Raw genomic sequence first — 21,581 nt, forward strand, 5'->3', positions numbered from 1 at the left:
GTGGAGACAGCTGTGTCGCAGGGAGCAGGGCAGGGTCAGCATGCCTCTAAGAGGAGTTAGTGGCACTTTTGCTACTGAATTCAGTGAGAAGGGGAAGGCAAAAGCATAAGGAACACAGTTTTCTAAAAGGGAAGGAGCAGCAGAAATGCAGGACAAAAAAAAAAAGGACTAGTAGAGAGCTCTAGAGGTGCAAAGTACTTAGGAGAAAAGCTGTAAATACAGGTTTTCAGGGGAAGTAGAAGGGTCAGAAGAAAATGGACAAACGGGGGGGGGGGGAATTAATTTCTTAGCAATTAATCCTCATCCCCAATAGAAAAAAGATGGAGGAAAGCCATCTGTACAAAAGCAAATACCAATTGAGAAAGGAGTTATGCTTTAATAAAAATGTACTGGTCAATTTCTAGTTCTGCAAAAGGAACCTGGAACTGAATACATGCAGCTCCTTTTCATTGGGTTCTTACACTTCAGAGGTGAGCAGGCAAAAGGCCATCTCACTTACCAGCATCAACATCTACCAGCAATGTATTTCTAAAGTCCAGGCACACACACCCTCAATTACAGTTTGTTTTTACAAACAACACTTTCACAAATCTCTTTGTTCTCTAGAGAAGCTGAAGCAAGCTCAGGAAGCACCACACATTAAATAGCTTTATCTAAACCCATCATAGACTCCTGGAATGGTCTGTGTTGGAAGGAACCTAATAAACCTTCTTGCTACAAGCCCCTGCCATGGGCAGGGACACCTTCCACTAGGCCATGCTGCTAAGAGCCCCATCCAGCCTGGTCTGTGATGGATGTTCAGTGTAGGCTTAAGAACACGCACTAATGGCAAGGAAAAAGGCCTCACTAGAGGCAGCACTACTAAAAAGAAAGAACCTGCACTATTTACCATATGTTCAGATCAGTAATGCATTAAAAGCCATCAAGAAGAAATTACATGCAGTCCACATTGCTTTCAATGTGGTTTTCCTATCTTCCCTTTTTTACTGTCTTGGTTCATATAAATGATGGACCAGCTATGGAGTGAAAATGGTTTCTTGAGAGACATGGGTATCACAACCATTATATGCTGTTGATTCCAAGCGTGTAAGGGATGGTGTTACACAGGAAATTGCTGCAATGTTAAATTTCATTGCAATCCATTTGCTGTGAATTGATGTAGCCAAATAAAATAGAAGAGTTTATTACAAGTCCTTTCATAAGAACTACTAATTAGAACTACCATTCACTCAATTACACATACTAGAGTTTAGGTTTAGACACTTGCATCTGAGGTAATTCACCAGCTGGGGGCAGAAATTTTCCTTCCCCTCTCCCTGTCTTGGACCCAGTTTTTATACCATTTGAATAAGGTCTGTAAAAGATAAATGATACCCATCCCTTGAAAAACAAAGATAAGCTCCTCTACACACAGGGATTGTTTGCTTCTCATAGACTGCTGGTCTTGCACTTGATGTGAACAGAAAACGAAGAACACCTTCTTTGAAACTGTATTTTTCCAGACATCTTCTCCTCCTATGGAAGGTTCACTTAATGCATTTTATGGCATTATATAGCAGAGATGAATTAACAGTGTGACAACACGACTGGTCTTATCTTTCCAGTATCCCAGGGAACAACAAACATGGGTTTTGTGAGACAACTAAAATGGTAATCAAGTGATAGTTCAGGATCACTGGTCACTCCAGCCTTAGGATTGCCAGTGAGAAATCTAAATCTAACTACAGCAACACTGCCAGGCACTTCATCAAATTACTTCTTTGGAAAATTATTTGCTTGACACATTTGCTTCTCTCAATCATGGTGGGATATTACTGGGAAAATTGTACATATTATATATTTCAGGTTTTAAAAATAACTTTAGTCCTTGTTTTAACAGGCTGGATCCAATTCTAACTTGCTGTTTGTAGATCTCCTCCTTTAATACACCACTAAAAATGATTGCATAATCAGGCCACTTAGTTATGATATGACCATTTGTTTACATGGCATGTTTTAATGAATCATTAATATATTCTGTGGGCACTTTAAGTAATCTGCCCTTTACCTTGGTATTTCACAATACACCCCAGGCTTAATGGCCCATTAAAAGATGCCCTGTTGAATCTTGTGGCTTAATTGATGCACTTTTGCTGTTTTGATATTATTTTCAGGAAATTTGTTTTTGTTTTCAGCAAGGAAGGACAGCACTAAATTGGAAATGAGCTCAAAAGGCCATCTATTAAATGGAAACGTGGGTGTTTTCTTTATCATTTTTTCTAATCCTCCCGGTGTTCAAGATTATGGCACATTTAGATTTAAATTACCAGATTGGTTGATCACAGCAGGAAACAGTAAGCACATTACTTCTGTTTTGACAGAACAATATAAGATTTTTATACATTTCATTAGGCAGAACTACTTAAAGAAAAAAAGTCTCCCTGTGTAGCATCATCTTTTACTCACGAACATCCTGTTGAAAATCCAATTAGTATTTTCAGAAGGAAAAGAAGTCCTGCAGTTAAACTCCATTGTCACAGCAGACATCATAAGTATGAAATTAAGTTCCAATATTTAAATTTTTTTCCATTATCAACCTTTGCAGTGCCAAAAATTTATCATAAATTATACTTTAAATTAGGATTTTTTTCTTATCTGTTTTTCTAATTCATGCAGAGAAAATGGAAGTACATAAATAAGCTTAATAAGAACTCTGAAAGCATTAGCCTATCTGCAAAGAGGAGCTGGTCAGGAAAAATGCTGATGAGTGGAAGTTTCCTTCATAGGAATGTTTCATTCTTACTGATTGTCTTGGTTTGAAAGACAGGTGTCTGCTAAGGAAGGCAGGAGCCTCCCTTGGAATGGCAGATGCAACCCCGCTTCCCTCCGAATTATTATAGTTTTGAAATCAAGGGGCTTTTAGGCAAAGATGCAGAAAATAGGAATAACACTTCTTTACTATTATATATCTATATGTGTATAACCAGTCAAACAAACAGCAATAACCATGGCAGTAACAGCAAACAATCCCAAACCCAGTCCCAGCCTTCTCAGCTGTCAGGCCCTTTCCCCTTGGGTGCAGTTCCGGTCACAGCCGGCAGGGGCGCTGGCGGCTCCCGGTGAGCAGGGCAGGTGCGATGGTTCCCCCGCGGCTGCAGGGGGCGCTCCGGAGCGAGCTCGGGGAGCAGGCGGCACTGGTGCCCTGGGATCCCGGGAAGGGATGGGACAAAAGCTTCACAAACCCCTGGGCAGCCGATCCCGGTGTCCAGCCGGACCCTCGGGAACGGCAGGCTGGAATGGCAGGCTGGAACGGCAGGGACGAGCACAAATCCTGGGCGGCAGGTGCGATGTATCCAAGCGGGGAACCCCCCGGAGGTCTGGGCAGGCAGGGTGAGCACGGCTACAACGCAGTGAAGGCTCAAATCAGCCGCGGGGCAGGGCGGCCATGGCTGAGCTCCCAGCGGGGCAGGGAAGGCAGCTTTGGGATCCCAGGGTTTCTCTGGCAGAAGGAAAAAAGCAGCCCAAGAAAGCAGCCTCCCTCTCTGTCCAAATGCCGGGACCGACTGTCCGCACCCCCAGGTGAAACAAAAGAGTAGCCAGATGCACCCCACCCCTCCTCCCCCCATCCCCCCCCCCCCCCCCCGCCACCGCTTTTGTTTTTCTTAAGTATCCAGCAATTTGTCCCCCTAGCAACATGTATGGGGAAAATTCCTTTAACAGAAAAAAAAAACCAGGAGAGCTCCTAAAACCCCGATTCCAATAATACATTATGAGACTGTATTTGTCTTTTTCATAGGGAGTAGATAACTGTCAGCATAGAAATTTCTGTTAATTTTAGGCTTTTTAACCGATCCATATGCAAATATTAATGCCAAATATATAGGTGTCTCCCTGACACTAGAAGCTAAAGGTAAAAACAACTATTTCTCTGCAAATTTGTGTAAGGGACTCTTTTTATTATTATTTTTAATCTGAATGTTATGAACAACAAAAGCAAATGCACTGACTGGTTACATGAGGGTCACCATGTTTATCTCATTCCATGAATGATAAAACATCAGAGCAAGTGGCAAGAAATTTGGAGGTGGTCAGTTTTACACCTATTGTATCTAGACCCAATGAAGTTCCAGTTACTCTAGAATGGATGGCTTCCTCCCAAAACCCTGCTGCTGTTGCTTTGCCATACATTAAGGTAATGCTGTTTGTTACCACTCACATTCAAGAAACAGCAGTGAATGTGCTTCAAGAAATGTTTGGTGCAACACAGAACTTTCTCCCTAGAGATAAGTGTCTCATAAGGAGGTACAGCAAGCAGACTGTTCGGGTGCCACGGGATTTTAATTCAGCCTAATGCAGGGTAAAGGCCCTTAAAATTACATAATAAAATACTATGCAAATTGCTAAGGTAGAGGCAAAGAAATATAACACAGACAATAGCAGATACTTGAAACACAATGACGTAAAGGGCACAAACAGTGATTTCTATTTGTTTTCCTCCCCATTTTTCTTCTCATTCATTCCCATTGAGAAACCATTAAAAATGAAACTACAATCTAGTGATTAAGGCATTTAGTCTGAGCTGATCTGAGGCTCAGACTTAATTCCCTATTAAGTTGATACAGACTGCCTCTTGCCTGAGCAAGTCATGCATTCACACTGTTCCTTGTTCTCCATGCCCTAAAATTGGTTATTCCCATTTCTCCTCAGAGGTGTCAGATGCTCCAGTACTGCAGTGATATGGACCAGAACAGTAGTACCCAGCAGGATTTGACATGGCAGGCAGTCTTTGCTCATTATCTGCTTTCACCTTCTAATGCTTTCAAAGGTGATACTGCCTGAAATGTAGCACTGAGTCTAAGCATAAGATAGAAAATTATTAATAAACCTCAGCCAAATTACACGCAGCTGACTGTGAGATGGGACAAACTACTGCCAGTAACACAATACAAAACTAATAAAAGGTAATTTGTCACTAAATAACACCACATAGCTAAGATAGTATGATAAGAAATCTGCATTCACTGGGGGAAAAAAAACCAACCCAAAAAACAACTTACAAGAGTAATTCTTTTGGCAATGAATCCCACCAAACCACACAAGTGTCACAGAATCCTATCTAATACACGCATAGTCCAAGGTAACAAGTAGAGCAGCACAGCAGAGGGGATTGCTAAAGTAAACAGCTGGTTTTGATGGACAGCATCCTGCTGTGTGCATTCAGGGATGAGGGGGGAGGCAGCTTGGACTATCTCTTCTCTGATCCAGTGCACAGGGTACATGCAGCACCATGCTGCAGCAGCACATCTCCCAGTCCAGTCATATCACAGAATAATGTAGTTGCTTTGCTCTCTAAGGCTGTTCTGTGAAGCAAATGAAAGAAACTGGGGATTATTGGGAGGCTCATTTCAGAAGCCAGCTCCCAATATGAACGACAACTTTAATGCAAATACATTTTTGTAACACATGGAAGTGCTTTCTGTGTGGCATAAGCCAGCCTGGAAACTTCAGTGTACCTAGTGGCATCTTAGAATTATCCCAACGTGCTGTAAGGCAACATGAAGAGCTTCCAAGCAGTGGAATAATACATTACAGTTTGAATGCCAGGAGCAGGATTGCAGGTGAGCCCTAACATGAAAAGTTAAAAGCCCCACATTCCAGCGCCCCAGCAGGAACATAACAGAGAAATGAATTAACAGCACCACATCCTCCTGCAGTAGGTTTGGTCTTATCTTTCAGTTTCCCAGAGAACAAGGAATATGGGGTTTGTGAGAAAACTAAAATGATAATCAAATGATAGTTCAGGATCAGTGGTGACTCCAGCCTTAGGCAGCTTGATAGCAGGTTTTATATCACTCCTAGCAAAAAGGAAAGCAAAGGGTAAAGTAGGGCCACAGTGTAGCAAGCATCAATGACCAGAATTTGGTTTTCTAACACCTGAGGTTCTGAAAGCTCAAAAAGCCTAGGCTCAGTGGCATTCAGACCATCCATCAAGCCAGAAAATGTCTTACTGAGGTCAGCTGCAATAAAAATATGAACTTCTGTCATAACAAAGTTCATTAACATCCCTTCAGGCTCACCCTTGTCTCCCCCATGTTACCACAAGCAGCCACAGCTGGGTTGCTGCAGTTGGTGCCCCTGCACAGCAGCCTCTTCCCTCAGTTCACCAGGAGACTGTGCCTGCTGCAATCCATCCTGGCACCTGCTCTGGAAATCTCGCACTCCCTGCTGAATGCCACAGCTGGGATCAGCGCCTGCACCAGTGTGGGCTTGGATCCATCTCGTACAGCCTAGGAGAGTGCTCTTCCAGTGGAGGCAATAGGAATTTTTCAGTCCAGAAGCCAGCACCACAGAGGAACAGCATGTATTTTACCTAGTGGGCACATAGTATGCACTTTTCAGAATTCACACTGTATTAAAAACAAACCAAAAAAAGACCCCACTTTGTTAACAGCTCCAGCTAATGAAGTGCACACAGAATACTAAATTGAAGGCACTAAACCAAAAACATTCTGGTTTCCTCTGCCCTCCTGTTTCTCATTAATATGCTATAAAACAAAGAAAGGATAACAGTCTGAGCCTATGACACAAATTAAAATTATATATACAAAGCCAAAGAGGAAATAACATACACACTGGGCTCAGAAATTGTATTCAACAGCCAGATGAAAACTTGATACAGTGAGAAAAATATACTACCACATGAGCCCCCTCCTCTCCCCAAGGATGAAACACGCCTCTGAATTGCTTCTACAGCCAGCATCTATATTCACTAAGGCAGCAACAGAGCAGCTAACTACCTTTTGCAACTGTAAAAGCACAGAGGAATCCACGGCTGCTCCATAGTCATAATTCTCTAAATCACGTGAGCCACACAAAACCACTTCAAACCTGGTGACCTACCACAAATGATCTAGACTGTGGCATATTTTCCAGCTCAATTTTTCCACCAGTGAAACCCAAATGCCTTCCCCTTCTCCTATGAGAGAGGAACTGTCAACTTTAGCTGCCCAGGCCTGATTTAAAAACATAAATTCAATTTATATTTTTATCCTAGCAACACAGAAAAGTATCTCTCTGCTCCAACATATCCTGTCTGAATTAAAATCTTTTCAGAGATATCTACTCATTAGTTTTAGCTTAATATAGCAAGACTGCTCAAATCTTTTTTCCTCTTTCCTCAGTCACTGCCAACAGTACAGCGCCACTTGGTGCAATCCATAACCTGGGATAACCTGCATCTCTCATCCTTTTCTCTGTCCCCAAATCCAGCTTATGTGTAAATCCTGCTGGCGCTCTCTAAATATTCAGATATAGCTTTTCTTATCAGATCACACTGGAAAAGCTCTATCTGGGCTCCAAACACCTTTTCTCTTTATTAAAACAATGTGAAGTTTTTTTCCTGGGGTTTGACAAATGCGATTCTGTCTCTGCTCACATCCATTTGCAATATTTTTGAAAAGATGATTTTACGTCTCTGTCACTTTGACCACATCAGCTGTCCTCTCTGTCATCTTTGGCATCTTTTTGTCCTCCTTGTATGTTCCATCAAACAAAAAGCATCTTCATTTTCTAAGCTTTTCCTTTGCCTGTCCCAGCCTTGTCATCTCTCATTCTGCACTGTGAAACAGGCTGTCACTTCTCCTCAGACAGCAACTTCACCTTCAGCATCCACTTTCTACAAAAACACAAAAGCAGCTTCATTCTCTCTGCCACCGTGTCCTTTGTTGTAGGAAACAACATACTTTGAACATCTCCAGAGTTCCTTATTACAGTCCCTCAACTCTCTGCACAAAGATTTTCTTGCTGATACAGCTGGGGAATGGCCAGCCTTGGAGAGCTGTACACCAGGAACTAACATGCCATCTACTGCCATCACTCTGCTTCTCCATGTCCCCGTGCCTTTAGCAACCACTTCTGTCTCGTCAGTCTGTTCAGCGTTAGTGCAGCACCGAGCACATTGCTTTCCTGCATAGCCCAAGGCTGGGCTTCTGGACACTGTGCAAATGCAAGTAACAATAAACAAAGCTGCTGCCTTTTCCCTGCACTTGGCTGTGCTGCTGCTCACGGAACAGCTTAATCTGAGCCGGGCTCCAGCTCGGCTCTTTCTCGGAGCACGGTGTGGACACCTGAGAGTGCCATGTGATTTCCAGTGCAGTCCAGGCTCTTGGTGAGTGCTAAGGGCTCAAAGGATTTTCAGACCATCAAGTATTGACAAGTAAAAGCTTTTATATTGGAGAAATATGAAACACCACAAGTCTTGGGCTTCTTCTAAGAACCACGTAAGCCACAAGCTTTCATTTTGTGTCATGAGAGTTTTGCTTCTAAAGATCAGAAATCTGCCAAAAGGCACTTCTTTGCCCAAGCAACAATTTCCAGGGCAACAGACTTTCTTCTAAAGTTGAAGGTCCTTATGTCTTGCAGAATCAGTTCTGCAGAGGTCTCAATTTCCCATCTTGGCAAGTGATAGATGGCCAGGTAATTTATTATATGTACCCAATACAAATAAGGTAGAATTTGATTTAAAAACTAGTTATATTTATAGTAATTCTGATCTTAGTTATCAATTCAGACTGAAAATAAAACATCAAGAACCAAAAAGCAGGTCTTCCATCTTGAAATGAAGACTAATACACATGCCTGGGGACTGGTAAAGATACCATTAAGGTATACAGTTACCAGTGTACTGGCCCCCCAAGAGTAGAGGTAAAAAGAAGAGGAGTTTGGATAACCTAGAGAAAGCAGAGAGAGAGAGAAAGGGAAATGCCATTAGAAAAGTGCAAGAAAGTTGCAGATATTGAAAAAGAAAATCCTTGGAGTACTTCAATTTTTCTTTCCTAAGAGAACACAAAATGAACCAGAATCTTGGTTCATAAATCTATGTTTAAAACGCTTGACCTAATATACTGAGCTTTGATCTACTCACATCAACTTCCATCTTCAACTAATCATTGTGCTCTGGACTGGGTGGCAGCAGGACAGGTATATCTTTCCAAAACTTATTGGACAGTAACTAATTTTAAAGATTGGTTTGCAGTTTGTAATGACATGGTTCTTGTATATGCTCTGTATAAATCAGTACAGTCTCACATGCTACACTGAACAAATCAATAAATCACTTACCAGTAACACTTGCAGACCCTTTATTATCAAGTGCCCTTTGAAACACTTCCTGCCCCTTTCTCATAATATTTCCTATCTTCAGTTGTTACTAGAAAGGTATTTTATCATTTATCTGTCTGTCAGAGACATTTTATGCTTAACTGCTTAGTTGCTCAAAGATTTGGCAGACTCCCATGAATGTTTTTTCCTTCTCCTTGATACCCTTGAAAATTCTAGCAAAATCTGAACAAACAATGACATATGGAAGTGTAACCTGATAAATAGATGAAGTCTAAGACCAACAACAAAATATTATGGTATTTGTCCATTAACTCAAAAGAAACAAATCTTCTAGTTTTTAATTGAGTACACTTACAACAAAGTCCTTATGACCAAAGAACATATGGAGAATTATTCATCTTACTCATCTGGTGCATAATTTTGAAAAACAAAGCATTTATTTATGGTGAATTGGTGAAAAAATGGGTTTGATCAAATAAGTTATTGTCATGGGTTAGCAAGCATAGTCCCAGAAGTGATGTTCTTGCAAAGAGGTGCTTACAGCTTCCTCTATAACCTGACAGAACCTATCAGCTGGCTAGTTTGAATATTGACAATTTTTTAAGCCACTTAGAATTTTGACCCCCTCTGTGGTTCACATTTAAGAATGGACAAACCCCAGGAAAGCTCTCTCTTGCTTCCGGCTGGGGAAGAGGTAACTGGGCTAGGCTCATACAGGGCCCAGCGGGCCCTGCCGGGACCTGCTTGGGCCGAGACACAGCCATCCTGGAGCTGTGTAGCCCTGTTCCACCTGCAGCCCCCCCAGCCCTGCTACGTGCAGCCAGCACGGCACCCTCCCCTCCAGTGCAGCCAAGATTCAGCTGAAAGCTGCTCCGCTGTCCGGCAAAGATCATGTGACCAACACCGATAAGCAAAATTCCAGCTGCAAGGCCCAGGTGAGATCAACCCTTTTAGTGCTGTAAGTGCTGCAGACATTAAATAAAGAAAGAAGAGCTGAAATCCTGAGGGAGGAGAAAGAGAAGATGCTTAAAGCTGAAATTCTGTTGTAAAGCTATGGTGGTGATGAACTATGATATATCAGCGTACCCGTTGTAATTTCAAGAAAGCATGGGGGGTGGAGCAGTCAAACTGCACTTGTGAGCAAAAGTACCTGTGATGAGATAGGCAGATGCTGAAGCAGCTGTAATTTGATGAGAAGTTTGAACAGGGAGAGATGGAAGCGATGAGAACTCTCGCTCCAATTGGAAGGAGAAGACCTCTGTTCCTAGAGATGCTCCCAGAGATAGTCCTAGCAATGAAGATGATGAGGACCCTTGTCTCCCAGGAAAGGAGGAGGGCCTCTATTCTTAGAGATGAAAATGCTCCCAGAGATGGGTGAAGAGAACCTTTGTTTTTGAACAGCTCAACCTTAAAATGGTACTCCAGTAGCTCAAGATTGGACCCTCAAAAGCAGTTGTGGGAAAAGCTGCAAGTCAGGGGAAGGGACTCTCACATGCAAGCAGAGAACCAACCTGGGCAGCTGTCTCATGATACTGAAGCCATGGGAGAATCTCTTGTGGAGATGCCTCCATAGCACGAGCAAGAGAGACTCCTCTCCCTAAGTGAACTGAACAAGGTTATTATGGAAGCGGTAAACAGACTGAACATCTTAAGGGCTGTCATTTTACAGTGGGAGAAGGGGGAAAGGTGGGGGGAGGAGAAGAGTTCTGAAGGTGTGTTATGATTTTGGGGTTTTTTTTCTTCTTTTAGGTCTGTTAATAAACTTCTTTATATTCTTTCAAGTTTTGTGCCTGCTTTGCTTTCTCCTAATTCTTATCTCACAGAAGGTAAATAATAATGAGTATTTTGGACCGAACCACTATAGTTATCAACTACAAACTTTGTTTTAATTAGTGAATCAACTATAGGGGAATTTATGTATGTTAGAATGATCTTTACTGCAAAAGGATTCGTAGATATTCATGTAATTATTTGTCTTCATAAACACAAACAAAGCCTTGTTCAAGAAAGAAGGTAAACATGTTTAGATACCTGAATAGGATAAAAATGAGTTTTGTTACTTAAATAGCCCAGCCATACTAGAAAGTTTTCTTTTTAGAAAACATCTTTATACTGCAACAACCAACTCCTGATGTCTGCTGGGGAATGAGCAAAGGGAAAAGGGGAAATGAGTTTTCTTTGGATATCCTCCTTTATCAGTTTTCCATACTCTCAGTTTCACATTGTGCTTCTGCTCAGCCTGAGCCTGGGTTCATGAAGGTCAGGTGTAGCTCAGCACAGATGGGACACCAGAACCAGAGCTGCCCAAGGCACACACCTTTGCCTGCCTGGCACAAGCAATGCCAGATATTTTTTCCTGAAAATATGAGAAACAGATATCAAAACACAATAAGCAATATAATAAAAGCATGTTCTTCAGATCTACACATAATTCTAGTCCAATACCTAAAATTCCAACCACCTGTCTCAAAGGACAGTGTGTTTGAAGAGCAACATTAGTGGATCTTTCCAGTCTTTTCTCTTTCCATGCAGCCAATAAAGAGCATCACATGGAGCTGTGCACTCCAAATTTCACACTTCATTACCAGAGGGAAGGAATTTCCATCACACTCAGCAGCAAGGACTGGATGATGGATTTTGTTACAAACTTTAAACTTTTAGCAGAAGCTAGAGCAACAAATCTGAGCTGAGCTTTCTTCCAAGAGAAAGCATGCTGTGTACATGTTGTAGGTATTAGAGACCGACTTTCCACAGACCTGCTTTGGTCCTTTGGCACAAAGACAGAAAATTTTAAATAATCATATATTTGACCTAATGTTTCAGAAAAAGCAATAGCCATTATCTCTAAGCGAAAATGTATTAACAACCTTAAAATCTATATTGTTCTAATGTAGTTTTATTAATAGAGCTAGAAGTTTCAGCCTTTCTGGGTGGTATGACTTAAAACACTTGGATAAATGCTCAAGGCTTTGTTTGGAATCATCTCTTCCCCAACACTTTTGTAAGCTAACACACCAAACTTCTCTTCTGCAAGGTAATCGGTAACCTTTTGTAATAAGAAAGCTTTACAGAAGCTATAGAAATCTTATGTTATGTAAGAGTGTACATATTTCTAATGTGGCATTGGATGAACTAGAGCATGCTGGGATGTGAAAAAAGCATTCATGAAAAAGAAGATGTAAGAAATAATGTTAACTAGGCCTTGACATTTCATCTGCAGAGAGCTGTGCATGTGTAAAAGGTAAAAAATGCATAAAGTTTTATAACATGTTGCCTGCTCAGAATCTCTAACATTTATAATACATTTCCATTATTATTTGCAGTAAATTACCTATGTCTTTCACACTAAACATAAGTGCTTCCAGCTAGACAGCTAAAAGGTTTGATTGCACTTGTAGTTGACAGTATCAAAGCAAAAAAGTCTAAAACTTTGAGCTTAAAGCAGAAAAGAAAGATGTAACTTTGCAAAGACGATGCTGGTGAATGAACCCTGATCTATTTTCCATCCCATTAATGCTTTGCCCTCATTTTGGGGATCATTCCTCTGCATTTTTGGAAAGCAAGAGAACTACCACCCTTTGTCCTCCTCACTCACCAAAGAGCTGGAACAGTCAGCAGCAGTTTTTAATTTGACTGAGTTTGTCAATAGTAATAACTGTAACCCTCCAGAATCGATGCCCACATAGAGCACAAAAAGCTTCCCTGGCCTTTGGTTTATTGGCAGGCAGGGGGCAGGTACCTGGCCACACTTCCTGCAGCTCTTGGTACTGTGTGAGCAAAAGTCTAGAAGCCAGCCTAGTCCTGCATTGCTGAGGAGCCCTTCTCAACCAGTGAAAAGACAGAAAATGGAGCTGCTGGACACATCAGCCCTTGCTTGGTTCATCTTCTCCATGTCACATGCAGTCTGCACAGCATGCACAAGTGGACTGACCAGCTCTGTGGGAAAGGCCTCTGTGAACAAGGAAACAAGTGACCCCATCTACATTGTTACAATATAAAAGGTAGGTGTAGAAGCTGAGCATCTGCTGTTCACTCCTGCTCCCCTGGCTAAGCTGGGGACTGCTGGTGCACACCGTGCCCTCCTTCTCCACTCCATGTCAATCACCTGAAAGCAGGAGGAACTGTGGAATGCTGCCAAAGGAAGATAAATAATTGATGTTTAAATAACGAACATATAGCAGCACTCATGTCAACAGGGAACAACTAAAGCAAGAGTTCAACAGCAAATATGGTTTTGTAATCTCCTCTTATCTTCTGTTCTCCCTCATGGGCGTGACCCAGGTTATAATGACTCCATGGAGGGGAGTGAGTTGAGACATCTGCCACAGAGCTGCCTGGGGAGTCTGATGCACCAATCTGAGGAAGTTTTAGGTAGTTTTATAAAGTATTGTAAGGTAAGACAAAGTCTTTCATGAGGGGAAATTGAATAAATCGTATAAAAATGCACCAAAGCCAGGTTTATGGGACAGTTATCCCAGCAAACTGGCTTACTAGCCTTACCAAGCTCCCTCTGCCATAGATCTCACAAGTACTGGAATAAATACAGAGAAACACAAGGAGTGTTATATTCCTAAAGCAGTTTTCAGATCTCTGCAGACTAGAGAAAATGTCTGGCTCTTGGAGACCAAGGGAGACGATCATATTTTCCCTGTAACTCTTGATGTTTGGTCACTGCCACAACAGGACAGAGAAGTTGATTTCCCCACATATCATCCAAACTACCTGTTCTGTAAACACTACTCCTCTTTAAAAGAACAGTCCAGGGGTAATCCCAATTTTTTTTTCCCTTCCCCTACTGAGCAGGCTAGAAGCTAGTGAAATATTTTTTTCTGTTGCAGGAGGACCCAAGAGCTCCTACTCCAAGCAGAAGTTTAGAATCTCTATCCTGCAGAAACCCCACCATTCAGTAATGAAATACTGTATGAAATATGTGAAAGAAAAAAAAGACTCATCTTTCCAGGTTACCCAGAAATCATATGGGGTTTGTGGGTTTTTTAGTTACTTGGCTCTTAGCTGCTTAAATGCTTATCACGTGACCCCAAGGCTGCCAGCATCCCCCGTTGAAATCTCCATGGAAATTGAAGTCATCTCATGTCACATCCTGCCTTCTCCTGTCCCTACTGAGTAACGGTAACTGTTCCTGTCTTCACTGTTTGACTGACAATTAAAAGAGGGGTCTAATTGATTTATACTGGATTACACGCTGCAAAGACAAACAAAGCCTTGATAACAGGTGAAAAGCAGTTTTTTCAGCTGTCTACAAGCTTCAAGAATAAAAGCCCTTCACACTTCATGCGGGAGAACAGTGGAACTATGCTGCGTGTCAGCAGCAATTCAGTGCTCAGTGTCTGGAAAACTTCTAAGATACATATAAAGGATAAAATGTGAATAACATAAATTTAGAGCCTAAGAGATGAGAGCAATTTATTGCCAAATAATCTATTCTTGCTCAGAAGAACTGCTAGGTGGAGCAGGGAGGGCAGCCTCTGATTTATGCATCCCACAGCAGCTCAGTCCAAGCTGAGCACTAAGGAAGTAGCACAACCAATGGTGCCCATGGACTCCCAGGTATTCCATGTGCTCAGCTACAAAGAAAGATGCTGCAATTCCAATTCTCACAGCTCCCGGTCCTAATCCCAGTGACCCAAACCACGTGCTGGCACCCCTCACTCCCTGCTGAGCAGCACACGAGTCCATGGGATCTTGCTGTTAGTCTGGGGGGCAGTCCTGCATCCTGACATCCTTTACGGGTAAATACATTCTTTTAATTAACAAGCAACTGCCATTTGTATGCCTTCACCCACTGTAGGCACTGTCTAGCAGGTGTCCTGTCATAAATACATATGAATTAGGCACCAACAATGCTATTCCTAGCAGTGTCTGAATTGTTCTCCATGCAACATTCCAAACAGGAAGCATTGAACCTGGGTAAGTAAACACTAACATCACAACAAACTCCCTTAACCTATCACTGTGTGTGCACATGCTCTTTGACACCAGATTTGAATGTCAGGTGTGTGGTGACAGCAGACACAGTCCTGAAATAGCATTAAAAATATGCAAGATCTTGCAGTGAGGCAGAAACAGCACGTGCTCACATGTACAACTGCCACCTTTGCCAATTTTATTCCTAGATGAGTAATGCAAACAATGCAATCATCAAATATTCTTTTGGTAACTCTTTTAGCATTCACAGTGTGCTCGTGCAGTCTAAAAACAATTTAGACCAAGCAAAAACTAGGGCTGCTTTTCTGATTCTGATATCGAATTCTTTTTCTCTCTGCTATCCCCTCCATGAATACACAGTGAGTCAATCTGGTATGTCTTGTTGGTTGAATAATCTCTTTGATTTTTGAATTATTTTGAGATTAACTGAATTTGAAATGTGTGCTGCATGCAATGTCTTGCTGACACAAAAAGATGAGCTTTGTTATTGACAGAGAAATGTTGCAAAGCCACATTTTTCATTACTTGTCTCTGTTGCTGAACTTGCGTTCCTGTCAGACTGCTGCCTGCCAAGACAGCAGGGGCCACCAGGTTGAAAAGTTCAATTTCCAATATTCTCTCCTGACCTCCCTGAACTTCAGAGAGTAACAAAGCAGTCTTTCCCAGCATGATAAAAAAAACAAATCTCTTTTGTAAATAGTAAAAGACAGTGGGCATTACATCAGGCTGCGTGAAAGCTGTACAATGCCAAGAGTACCTCACACTCAACCTGAAAGACATGTTTTTGCCAGTATGATCATCATAGCAACACAGAAATTTTCTACAGTTCCTACTCCTGTTGGTGCTCTGAGGCACTGTCCATCAGGAGCCCTGAAGAACTGGGTGGCCACCTGAGAATTTCCAAGGGTGTAAAATGACAAACATAGGACAGAAGCACTTATTTCCAACGTTAATTTCCATGCAAGTTGCTATTAGTATTATAATTGCCATTGAAAAAGCTGCATGCCAAGACTAAGAACTTGCCAAGCTGAATGCAGGAAAAGACAGAAGGAAGAGTCTTATCAGATATTGCCCCCAAAACCCAGACACAGTGTCCAAGAGGCTTTGCCCCCATGAAGAAGTCGAGGAGGAGAGTGCTGGGGCAGCTACTTCTCAGCAACACACCCTAAACACATATTGGGAACAACATTTCTAACAACATTTCTAACAACATTCCTCTTGCCTGTCTTGCAAACACCCCAATTTTTCTCCACTGTTCTTCCAAGTAGCCACTAAGGGGCTCTGCTGCCCACAGTCACTGCTAGTGAACCTCAGGTCCGTGACTGCCACCTTTGACCCTGCCACCAAACCAAGGCAGAGGAAGGGACTTCAGTCTGTGTCCCAGCAGAATTCAGGCACAGAATCCAGAGGGCCCCAAAAGAGACCTGACAGGCACCAGCAAGTGCATTTCCTTTTCAGCCTGAGCCACACGAGCTCCAAGATCTGCTGAAAAGGAGAGTATGACTCAGACTATGGGCTGTGATACCAGGGGGTGAAGTAAGGCTGCAGAAAGCTTGGGAGTGTTACATTTCTTGAGAAGTGTAAATTAGGGGAAATTTTCTGTTAGCCCACAGTTGTAGGAATCAGAGGAAAAACAGCTTTTTATTCTCATCTGTTTATTATTGCCTTCCATTCCTTTTGTCTGTCCAAAAGTATTTTGTGCATAGAAAATGCATCTGTACTTTCCTACTGCTTTTGCAGCATTTTACACCATCTCTCTTTCTTAGCCTTTGTTCTTTTCATGAGCTCAGAAACTCCTCTCAACATTTTATCTCTCCTGCCTGCTTTCTTTCAATTTCTCATTTCTCTCTCCCTCCTTCATCCCCCACTTCTTCCTTTTAGCTCAAATTCCTGGTACTTGGGTTGAAAGTATCCTAAGCCATCAAGATTAATTTCCCTTTCCTACTTAGACCTGATCAGCAGGTATACCAGGTGCTTTTTAAAGGCAGGAAAAGAGCTCTTGTCCCATAGAGGATTACTCCATCCATTTCCAGAAAATCTATGGTGGTACAGTAAAAGCAGCATTAGTAATATCACATTTCACTACCTTCTCTGATGGCTGGTTTAATTGAAATAAATTATGAATCCCACATGTGCCACACTAACAGAAAGCAATAAAACACAGTATTTATGAATAAAGATAGCAATTATCTTATTAAATCAGACAGTAATGTTATTCTACCAGAGGACTCTTCATCTCACATTATAATCAATACTGATTATGAGTGTAAAGAAAAGGCTCTTGCCATTACTATAACTAGGTCCCATAGATTTGAAAAAGTAATGGAAGATTTTCTGTAGAAAGCAAAATTTGGCAGAGCTATAACTGAGATTTTGAAACCATCTATTTGGTTTTTGAGGTAGAAGGTCTTGGATATCAAGCCAGATTTTGACATCATTGACGCAAGTGTCAAGCTGCTGTAACTATATTGACATCATTATTGTTATACAAGATTGATACCAGCATGATTGGGAGCAAGATCTCAATCTTTTAAAAGCTTTTGTTTTTAAAGGTTGAAAGAACTTAATAAGACACTCAGATATTTCTGTAGTTCTGTTTCTGTAGCTGGTAATTTTCTAGAGGCGTAGCACATAAGCTTGATTAGAAGAGAGTGATCCAAAATTTACATCTATTTCTGGGACAGCTATTTTACTCATAAAAGGCAAAAATCATCCCCAAGAAACATACACTTTCTGCCTCAGTTTCATTTCCATATTCAGGGACAGGCTTGACCAAGATTTTAAAAAACAAGTGATTTGGACAACTCAACTTTGTGCCCGTTTCCTCAAGATTTAACCTGTTTTTTCAATAGATGCACCCATTTAAAAGTGTTTTACACAGCTTAGTTAAAACCACAATAGTGTTTTTAATGTAAGAGGTAAATATATTTATTAAAATTGAGTAATCTATATTAATTACTTTCACCAAGACACAGAATATTAAACCTGTATTTAACATTACTGCTCTTATTCAAAAGAGAAAAAGTTATTCCAGGACAAAATAATTCTTTTTGAAGTTATTTTTCTGCTTTTCTTTTTTTTTTTTTATGAAGAAGGAAGGAAAATGCAATCACTGATCAAAGTAAGCATTTCTCCACATGGTCCCAGTACAGCCATACACCTAATCAGCAAGGAAATATCAATTTCAATTTTAAAATACTCCATAACCATAAATGAGCAAGTAATTAATATAGAAACACTGAGTTCTGTAGCATGAAAGCACGGAATGACACTGTCCACACTTCCTTGGGCTGATGCTCTCAACACTTCTTAATGGGAAACTTGGAACAGCAGTTTCCCAAGACAAGCAGCACAATTCAGGGCTTGCTGCTGATGTGAAGACTAAGAAGGTCTAGGAGGGAGGGGAAAGAGATGGGGAGTTTTTTAGAGAGGAATTTATTGAACCCCAAGAAGGATTTAATCATCCAGCAGTTTCATTTTTGCTAGAGGAATATGCCAGAATTGTCATGGCTACCATGGAGCATAGGAAAAAGTTTCACTTAATCATAGTATCAGCTAAACACAAGCATTGCAAGGCACCCATTTAAAAACATTTGCTGGGCCATTGAAACTGGGAAACAAGCAGCTGCCCCTACGTGGGCAGTAATAGCAGAAAAAGAGCTCGAGGAAATGTGTCAAGGTAGTGACATTGCAGCCTCAGCCAGAAACCAAGGATCCTAACTCTTGGAAAACTTCCACTCCACCACCTGGTGTGCAAATACTCACTCCACTCCCCTTGCTCTCTCCTCCTTTTTTCAGTTTGCAACCAGTCTTATAAGCACAACAACTCATTTAGCATTTTTGCCTTGGTTTCATTCTCCTCTTTGAAATCAAGGGCATTTTAGATAACAAGATTCATGAATGTTCCCTGCTATAAATTCAGCACAAGTGTTTTGACCCCAGACAGGCACCTACGATGCAGCTGGACACAGACTTAATAGCAGCAGAGCTCTGAAAAATTTTCCCAGCAACTTTGAAAATCCTGGAAAAGTACCCTGACCTCCTGCTCCATTACTTTCAAGTAACAAGCTGAGCCAAAGTTCTCTGACACCTTTTGGAGTTTGCAATTCTTTCAAATAACCTTTTACTAAGTTCTGTGTGAACCTACCCAGATTTACAGCTTTAGGATTAAATCGCTCAGGCCTCAATAGGCTCAGTGTAAAAATGAGGTGAAACCACAATGGTTTTGAGTTCTACTTGCAATTTCAGGCTTGCTTTGAACTCAATGCACAAAGCAAAATGCACTTTAAGACCAAGCAAGCAATCTTTTGAAATCCTGCTCTTTTGGAGGCACGGTAGACAAGCCACCTCTGCACATTGCTGGGAGCTTTCTTCTGTGATAAAGGGTCAAAAGGAGGGAAAACACATTCCTGCCCTTCTGACAAATAATTTCAACGTCCCAGTTTCAAATATGTGTCCATCTTCTTTCATTAGTTTTCTCAGCCAAGCTCAAAGTTTTACATTTCAGAAAATTTCACTTTCTGTAGCCTGATGTCAAAAATAACTTATTGTGAAGTCTTGAAAGCAGCACACATTTCCTCCACTTTTCATATACGTTTCCTCCTCCTTTTTCAACAGCCTACAATATATCATAAATCCAAGGAACAGACTGATCATGTCATTCATATTCCCATTAAATACTCCAGCATTCAAAAATTCAATACACCTCTCAGCAGATGCCTACAAGCATGGTTTAACCTATAGGTTCCAACACTTCTTTCCTTTTGCAAACACAGACAAAATAGAAATCTTTCTGATGGTTCTTTTCCACTTCCACTAAAACCCTAAATTTAGCATGTATTGATCTAACCTGTCACTGATGACTTACTGACCTTGGTATTTTAGCCTAACCAAATCCTTATCTCCCTCCCTCTCTCAAAAAAAAAAAAAAAATAAGGAGAACCCAGACCAAAATTAAGGGAAATTGTGGGATATTTTCTTTTGTCTTTCTAGCCATTATTTTAAGATTTTCATATCCTAACTCCAGATCAGCTCACAGTCCAGAATGCACAGACCAAATGTAAAAACAAGTTAATATACAGCTTGTGATTGCAAAGGATCCCATAAAACAATCCAACTGCTCCAGTAAGCCAGTTAAGACACCTTTGTTCTTTACACACACAAAAACCAACAGGTGCCAATCTTCCATGAGCTCTTTAGAGACTGTGCTGATGTACATGAAAGAATTTGGCATTTAATGATTCATTTAAGAACAAGTATGATAACAGGATCACCTTCTTGTACCAAATCTGGGTTCTTCAAACTAACCTAAATCCCTTTCTTAAAATACTGGCACATTCCTGTGACTTCTACATAAGAGCGTTCAGTTGGTGAGTCTGTTTGTGTAGCTGTTTTACTTTTAGTTTAACTATTAACTATAAATGCAACCTGGGAACTGAAAATGAAGTGGTACTTCTAAGCTATTTCATAAAAATCACTACCAACAAGTATTTAGTCAATAATAAAGAATTAGTACTTAACTCATGGTTCCATTTGTACAAGAAGCAGAACAGAATTCACCTCCCTCTCCCAAAGCTATACTGAGTTTGCAGTGTTAAGATTACCCAAGTGCAAAGTAATTTATTATCAAAGTCTACAGATATGACTTGAGAAGAAATATATAAAATCTGATCTAATTCCCTTAAATCAGTTACATGATTCCCACTGACATCGATAGCTTGAGATGGGGATCATAGAGGAAATATATTTTTAAAGAGTCACACTTTAGTCATAAAGAACTAAACAGCTTAAAACAGACTCTATGCAAAATTAAACGCTATCCAATCACTTTTTTAGACTCTATAGATTGCTTTGAAGCAAATTAATGAAGATGGTTCAATAACTCAGTATCACACTAGGTCAAGAACAAGATTCTGGTCATAAATAGAAGTGCACAGAACATGATCATGTGTGTGCCAGGGGTATTTCCTTGTTCCAACATAGCCATCCTTTCTCTAGATATTCTAATTGTTTCATTTTGGCAAAGATAAGATTTTCAAATTAACTTTTACTGTTCCTTGCCTCCTCCACTAGCTTCATAATTCTCATCATCACCTTCCAAATGAATAATGCAAAAAAAGAAAAAAAAGGAAAATGCAGACTCTCCATCTACCATCTGTCCCAAGATATGTGCTGGCTGGAGGGGATAAACTATGCATTTACCCTGTTTGCATTTTCTCACCACCAGTCTTTTGAACAGGGAGACTTTCATGCAGCCATGCAGGCTGTGTACTCTGGGGGCTTTCTGCAAACACAATCGCATCTTCCAAAACCCCTTTGCTGTTCAAGGCATGTTTTTGTGGCCCCCCCCCAGGTCAGAGATAAGCCTTGTCAGTCTGAAGGTGCACAGCTACCAGCCTGAGGTTGCTCAGCCATCAGTCAATTTCCATCCAAGCAATCATAATTATTTCCTGAAACAGGTACAGCGTTCCGGCTCCATGATCACTAACATTTCTGATGTGGAAGGCTTAGATCAGTGAAGCAGCAAGAAGTCAAAG

The sequence above is a fragment of the Aphelocoma coerulescens genome, chromosome 4A (assembly GCF_041296385.1).
Source record: "Aphelocoma coerulescens isolate FSJ_1873_10779 chromosome 4A, UR_Acoe_1.0, whole genome shotgun sequence".
Classification (NCBI taxonomy): Eukaryota; Metazoa; Chordata; class Aves; order Passeriformes; family Corvidae; genus Aphelocoma; species Aphelocoma coerulescens.